Below are 8,133 nucleotides of genomic sequence, written 5' to 3'. Positions count from 1 at the left end.
TGTACTTACATCTTATGCCATCAGCTTGTCCTAGGTCACGGTTTCCTTCCACATAAAGCTTTGCAAAAACTGCATAAAAAGCGCTTGCAGGAACAAAAACATAATATTCCAGAAACACGCTTTGCCGATCCGATCAGCTGTTCATAACACTTCCTACGTTGGAATAGACGTCAGCGCGAACTTTTGCATTTCCGCCATTACCTGCCCGAAACCGGAAGTGACGTCATTTTCGCGGAAATGTAGTTTTTTTTTACCATCAGGGCCTCAGGGCCTATACTGGTCTTTTTAAAAGCTATCTTTGACTTTATGACTTTCTGTATCGTTTCTGGGATGCTTAGGACTCATATTGCACTGCTGGAAATAGTTTATTTTGATGCATATGCTGCTTTTTTGCAAATTTGCAGTATAATATTTATTTTCGTTTTTCCTGCAGTATATAAAAATTGGTGTATTTCAAAAATAAAACTATGAAGACACTCAAAATAAATTTCCTGTGGTGGGAAACTATTTTGTGCAACTTTTTTGTATTTACAGTTTTGAGGGATAAGCCTCTTAAATTTCTCTAACTAGAAATATATGTTAAAAAAGCAAAAACGATTTTCAATTTTTTTGTAGTTTATTGCACTTTTTTGCAATTTATGTAATTACTATGCACTTAATGAATACATATTATTAAAATCTGGGCTATAATGGTTCTATTGATGTATAGCAACTTGAAATGCTCCCAAAAATGGCTCCACACCATGTAAAAATATAATATAAGCTCTGGCGGACTTGGTTCTATGGTAGGTCTTAAAGGGTTAATAAATATAGAAAGAATGATTGTGATATCTGTTGCTCAATAGCATGTCATGAAAATGTGAAATGTAACTGTGCCTTTGATTCTACATTCCTTTTGGTATCAAAACAAGCCTGGTACATTGTTATAAAGCCCAGAGATGATCTCTGATTTCTTCTGCTGTTTAACTTGGACAAGTAAGGAAATGCTTTAAAAAGCTCACAGTACTGATGTTTACTCCAAAGTAACACACGCAGTGTAACCATACTTTGACAGATTGTACCGTATGCTTGTGAAACCTGCAGCCTGCAGGCATATATTACCAGACAGCTCATATCAGTACATGAGACACGAAAGATAAAAGGATACTGGGGGTGGTTTGCACAAAAGCAGCCACAGAGCCATCACAAGCCAGTCCCAAGCCTAGAGAAATGGAGAACATTGTGTCAGGAAGGTCAATGACCCTAACAATCTTGGCCAAATTAAATATGCAGATCATCAAGAATGACATTTCCAAATGGGAGCAGCTGCAGCCCAGGCCAAAAAGGACTGCCACCAGTGCTGTTGATGTGCCGAGCTGCTACTGGAAAAATGTTACTGTAGGGTGAAGACAAAGGAGGTGGAAGCCATCTTCAGACAAAGTAGGAGTGTGGAGATTAGAGTATAAATGTTTAACTGTAAGGAGAAGATAATGGATAAAGTGAAGGAGGACATGCGGAGAGTTGGTGTGAGAGAAAGTGATGGAAACTAAAGAAGCCAAATGATCTGCTGTGACCACCCAAAAGGGAGCAGCCAAAAGAGGAAGTACGAGTGAATTGCACCAAAGTGTAGTTAGGATGTCATACATTTTCACAACAGTCAGAATACGTTATGGTTTGGACTTTTTGTTTTTGCTATCACAACACAATGGGACAGCTAAAAGAGGTAACAAATGACATTTTGAAAGTCCTTTGATATTATGATTATGATAACATTTTTTCAGTAACAGTAACATTATTGTGGCTGTCTCTTAAACACTCTTAGTTGGAAATTGGAAACAAACAAACAACAAAACAAACACAAACAGCTGAAAGTTAAAGGCAAAAAACTGAAATGACATGGATCATCTTATTCATAAGACTCCACTACATTTAGTGAATTATTGTCTGCTTTTCTTGACATTGGGCTCTGTTATTATTAAAAATGCAAAGACTGTTATTTTTTTTTATGTAGGATATGATCTTTATTAAATAACTGCAAACCCTGAAATCAGTTTCACAGCTCAACAGCTGCTAGATGACAGATAAATCATTCTTTCTCTCCTTCTCTTTGTGAGTGTATACAGCTTGTATAGCTAACAAAGTGAGGACCAATTTCAGGTTTTGATCATCAAGTTTGGACACGTGTCCTAAGGGTAGGTGAAGGAGGGGATAAAAGACACTTCATGGATGTATGAACAGATATGGATAACCATGCCCATTGTTAATATGTGCATCCATGTGTTTCTCTAATTCTTGAGGAATTACTCCTAAATGCAGAAAGATTTTCTACAACAGTTAGAAGTTTTCATTATGTTTGATCAGGGTTTGCAGTCTGACACACATGAGAGGTGGACGACATATTTACTGTCCCGTTCACAGTTAGCTCATCCTTCTCAGTGGCATCTATCTCCTAACATTTGTTTTTAATCTGTGTATCACTGATGGTTGGTTAAATCTTAACGTCACAATTTAGTTCAGACAGTTCAACTTTTTTAATCTCACTTTTGAATAATGTTGCGGTTTCTGTAGCATAACTTCTTTTTTTTTTTTTTTTTTTTAGAGGGTGGGGTTGCTAGCCCCATGCCCAACCCCCCTCCTCTCTCATCCTGGACTTGGGACCAGGCAATGGCGGAGTGGGAGTGATCCAAACAGACGTGGAGAAGATCTGTCGAGAGCGAAGTGAAGGCTGCCAGAATGACATGGGCCAGAACAGAGTCCGTTGGCATGGTGTTGTTGCAGCCCTATGCTCCACCAGGACTCTACAGGAAAATTCATTGATTGAAGCAGATTATGGTCGGGTCACATAGTTTGCACTTTACACACTTTCTTTATTCCAGTTGTTCCTTCTTACAACTCACCGCCGCAGCTTTTCAGCTGCGTCCCGCACAAAAAAACCCCAACATCTTGGTCCCTGCACATTTAATACAGGGAAGACATGATGAGCCAATGGAGCTCCTGTATGCCAGTCTCCCCTGCAGCCACGTCATGAACCACACCCTGCCCTCAGTCAAGAGGATGTGCTAGTTCTCCTTGTATTTAGGTCGTTTTTACAGCCTGGCTGCTACTGTTCACTGTGCTGCAGGATCTTTAACAACCCTTAAGCCATTTAAACCTTATAGATCCAATATTTTTACAGTCAGCCGTTTAGACAGAAGCATATTTATCAACACAAAAGGCAGGAATAAGGAATTCGAGAACCTCCACTAATGTAGACGTGTCTCCTATAATAATATAAACAGTATTTTGTCTCAAAGAATGACATTTCAGTGCTTTTGCAACTGAACTGAATAAAAATTAACCCACCTGAGACAGAGAGAGAAGACAAGAGATTGCTGCCAGTGATGCTAGCGGACTGTGCGATATTTACCTCCAGGTTAAATGGAGGTGAAAACAGTTCAGTTTAACAGAAGCTTTCCAGATGCTTCACAGTCAGACTGTGTGTATACATGTGAAAAAGACAGACAGAGAGTGTGTGTATTTAGACAGAGAGGTTGATGAGGTTCTAAAGGTCAGCTTAAAAGTCTGGCCTTCAGTCTGAATGATGCAGTTGGCATTTACACTGACATACACAAACACACAGCAATTACAGATGCAAGTTCTTCAGTAGAGCAGATAACAGTGAACAATCAGGCAAAAGGACTTCATATAATGCGGTCACATATTTTCCTGGAAAATAATAATGTAAAGAGTAGTGGTTATAATTAAGGTAACAACAAAAACAGAAATAAAAAGGACTTGAAACTGAAAACTAGCCAGTGTGATATTATTTCTTGTAAGGCTCACCTGACATTTTCAGATCAGAACTCTGCCTGTTTATGCCTTCAGAACATTAACAATAATGATTACTTTTTTTTTTTTTTTTTTAAGAAAACAGGGTGGAAACAACACACATTAACAAAGTGATCAACTTTACAAGATGAGAAGTGGGATGTGGGAACAAGTTATATAGAACAAGGACTAAGAACATGGAATTGACAGAATGCTGCTATGTCAGCTGACCCAATGCGGTACCAATAACGAGTAGTATGGATATAATGAGCCAGTCCTGGCAGAAGACTGAGCTGACAATGAAGACTGGCTTGACTCAAGGTCGCCATACAAGGGCATAAGTCAGTTTTGTGTTTTGACATCAGTGGCTAGACTTATTACGCAAGGTGGGTATCTGGTGCATGTGATTACCAGTAGCGCGTGTGTTTTAATAATTTTATTCCCATTCCTGTCTTTGAGATGGCTGCTGAGCAAATACACCTGATTAACTGAACATTAGCAAGTTTCTCCACCTTATAAAAGGAGACATTTAGGAGTTTGTTGGTTGGGGCACTCAAAAAGGTGTTATCACAATATCACAATCTTCCCAAGACTGAACATTCAAGCAACTTTACCCCAAGGTCATTGCAGTGCAACGCTCAGAGAAACAGCAGAAATCCCAAGAGCTACATTTCAGACTCTACAGCCCTCAATTACCATGTAAAACATTAAATTTAAATTAAAAAAAAAATACTGGCTTGTGACATCATAGCAGGGTTTGGGTTTGCAACGTTGCTTCTGACCAAGTCACAAGTTTTCTACAACAATGTTCTTTGGACAAATGAGACCAGAGTTGAGATGTTTGGCTATAATGCACAGTGGGACACAGTTAGGTCATATACCAACAACATTCCTAGACTAACAGAAAGAAATCAAGTTGTGTAATCTCACATACTGGGCAATGCACAATTGGGTCAAAAAAAGAAAAAAAAATGTAAAATATATACAGTGGGGCAAAAAAGTATTTAGTCAGCCACCGATTGTGCAAGTTCCCCCACTTAAAATGATGACAGAGGTCAGTAATTTGCACCAGAGGTACACTTCAACTGTGAGAGACAGAATGTGAAAAAAAAATCCATGAATCCACATGGTAGGATTTGTAAAGAATTTATTCGTAAATTAGGGTGGAAAATAAGTATTTGGTCACCTCAAACAAGGAAAATCTCTGGCTCTCACAGACCTGTAACGTCTTCTGTAAGAAGCTTTTCTGTCCCCCACTCGTTACCTGTATGAATGGCACCTGTTTGAACTCATCATCTGTATAAAAGACACCTGTCCACAGCCTCAAACAGTCAGACTCCAAACTCCGCCATGGCCAAGACCAAAGAGCTTTCGAAGGACACCAGGAAAAGTATTGTAGACCTGCACCAGACTGGGAAGAGTGAATCTACAATAGGCAAGCAGCTTGGTGTGAAAAAATCAACTGTGGGAGCAATCATCAGAAAATGGAAGACATACAAGACCACTGATAATCTCCCTCGATCTGGGGCTCCACGCAAGATCTCATCCCGTGGGGTCAAAATGATCATGAGAACGGTGAGCAAAGATCCCAGAACCACACGGGGGGACCTGGTGAATGACCTGCAGAGAGCTGGGACCAAAGTAACAAAGGTCACCATCAGTAACACACTACAACGGCAGGGAATCAAATCCCGCAGTGCCAGACGTGTTCCGCTGCTGAAGCCAGTGCATGTCCAGGCCCGTCTGAAGTTTGCCAGAGAGCACATGGATGATACAGCAGAGGATTGGGAGAATGTCATGTGGTCAGATGAAACCAAAGTAGAACTTTTTGGTGTAAACTCAACTCGTCGTGTTTGGAGGAAGAAGAATACTGAGTTGCATCCCAAGAACACCATACCTACTGTGAAGCATGGGGGTGGAAACATCATGCTATGGGGCTGTTTTTCTGCCAAGGGGACAGGACGACTGATCCGTGTTAAGGACAGAATGAATGGGGCCATGTATCGTGAGATTTTGAGCCAAAACCTCCTTCCATCAGTGAGAACTTTGAAGATGAAACGAGGCTGGGTCTTCCAACATGACAATGATCCAAAACACACCGCCCGGGCAACAAAGGAGTGGCTCCGTAACAAGCATTTGAAAGTCCTGGAGTGGCCTAGCCAGTCTCCAGACCTCAACCCCATAGAAAATCTGTGGCGGGAGTTGAAAGTCCGTGTTGCTCGGCGACAGCCCCAAAACATCACTGCTCTCGAGAAGATCTGCATGGAGGAATGGGCCAAAATACCAGCTACTGTGTGTGCAAACCTGGTAAAGACCTATAGTAAACGTTTGACCTCTGTTATTGCCAACAAAGGTTATGTTACAAAGTATTGAGTTGTATTTTTGTTATTGACCAAATACTTATTTTCCACCCTGATTTACGAATAAATTCTTTACAAATCCTACCATGTGGATTCATGGATTTTTTTTTTCACATTCTGTCTCTCACAGTTGAAGTGTACCTCTGGTGCAAATTACTGACCTCTGTCATCATTTTAGGTGGGGGAACTTGCACAATCGGTGGCTGACTAAATACTTTTTTGCCCCACTGTATATCCACCATCCCTAGAAGTACTGGCAGCAGCCCACTGGTAAATTCTTTTACTGATCCTAGATTGGACAACCAAATTTCATAACACCACTGGCCCCTCCCCTGCCTTGATAAGATAGAAGCTCATGAACCAAAAATACCAGAGCCGATTTTTTTAACTTTCACCGTTGAGCTTCTCTGCAGTTTAAACTGACTCTGATTCGGTTAGTTTTCTTAGAGATGTGTTCCTATTGCTCTGGTCACAGAAGGGTTAAAAACTTTGGTTGTTTGTAGTGTTGAATATTAAACTGTTGTGCTAATGGTAAGTAGTAAATAGTAAGTAATAGTAAGTAGCTGTGAATAGAATCAACATATAATCCTGTGATACTAATATGTTTACACATAAAGGCAATAATTGCTTTTGCAAACTGGAGCAATAGGCAAAGATAACTTGTTGATAATAATTGATAAACTGCAATAATTAAAGGGTGCATTTTAAAGCTTTTGAAATCATCTGCCTTTGTACGTTATTTTCTAAATCATTATATTACATGTTCAGCATGTTGGTCGTGCCCTTATTTATTGCATATGATTGCTGATACCATTCACTGTGAAGCTTTTCTGTATTGCTGTGAATGATATTAACTTAATGAATCCCTCCATGATTCATGTCATTAGTCCAGGTTAATGGGGTCACTGCAATGTAAATGGAATTTCTCCTGCTTTCATGTTCCCCGTTTTATTTGTACTTTATGGTCTGACACAAGTTAAATTAAAATTCATCATTTACATTTTATATACATATAACAACACAAATGTGTTACACAAATGCTAAATAGAGCCATAATGCCATTAAAATCAGCCCATTGTGGTTTAGCATGTTATTTGGTGTTTTTGTTAATGAGGAATCCTGCTGTTACAATGAAATACAGATAATTAAATTCCAGGATGTTCTTCGGGAGTGTGCCTGACCTGTGCCAGAAATGTGCACGCAAATAACATTTAGGAATAAAGAGATGTTGCGCTATTATTAACATGTGGGGGTTGGTGAGGGCTGAAGCCCATCTCAGTTGCCATGCGATATACATCATGGACAAGTCACCAGTCTGGTGCAGGGCTAAACAAATGATGCTTATAAGAATCAAAATAACTCGCGTATTATATCACAATCACAGTCTACCTGTTTTCATTCTCTTTGCAAATTTATCAAGTTCTCTAAGGTATTTCCATATCAAAGGGTTGGATTTATACATGACTGACAGCTGATGTCTCAGCATTCATACATTCAGCACCACACCTCACTAGAGATGTGACAGAAATCGTATTAAAAGCATAGCCAGTATTTGTGACTGATGTAAGACTGCAAATTTATATGAAAAAATGAAATGTACTTTTTTGATGATGCAAGTCTGTCACTGTATTAGTATGCAGGAGGATTGGTAAAATTATACTGTGATGTCAAAGTCACCACAGAGGCATACGGCACCTAGAAGAAGAAAAAAGATATGTTAAATTACCAGTTCATGTAATTTTAGACAGACAATGTGCTTAAATGTGATAAATAAATAATACAGTTCACTTAAGCTTTATTTATACAGCACCAAATCACAACAACAGTTTCCTAAGGCACTTTACATTGTAAGATACAGACCCTACCATAACCCAGAGAAAGCCCCTATACTTAGCCCCATATTAGTAAGCATTTGGCAACAGTGGGAAGGGAAAACCCGAACTATATGCATTATCAAAAAGGAACATTTTAAGCCTAATCTTAAAAG

This window comes from Astatotilapia calliptera, chromosome 19, assembly GCF_964374335.1.
Source record: "Astatotilapia calliptera chromosome 19, fAstCal68.1, whole genome shotgun sequence".
NCBI classification, from domain to species: domain Eukaryota; kingdom Metazoa; phylum Chordata; class Actinopteri; order Cichliformes; family Cichlidae; genus Astatotilapia; species Astatotilapia calliptera.
Note: the sequence above shows the minus strand (reverse complement) of the source record.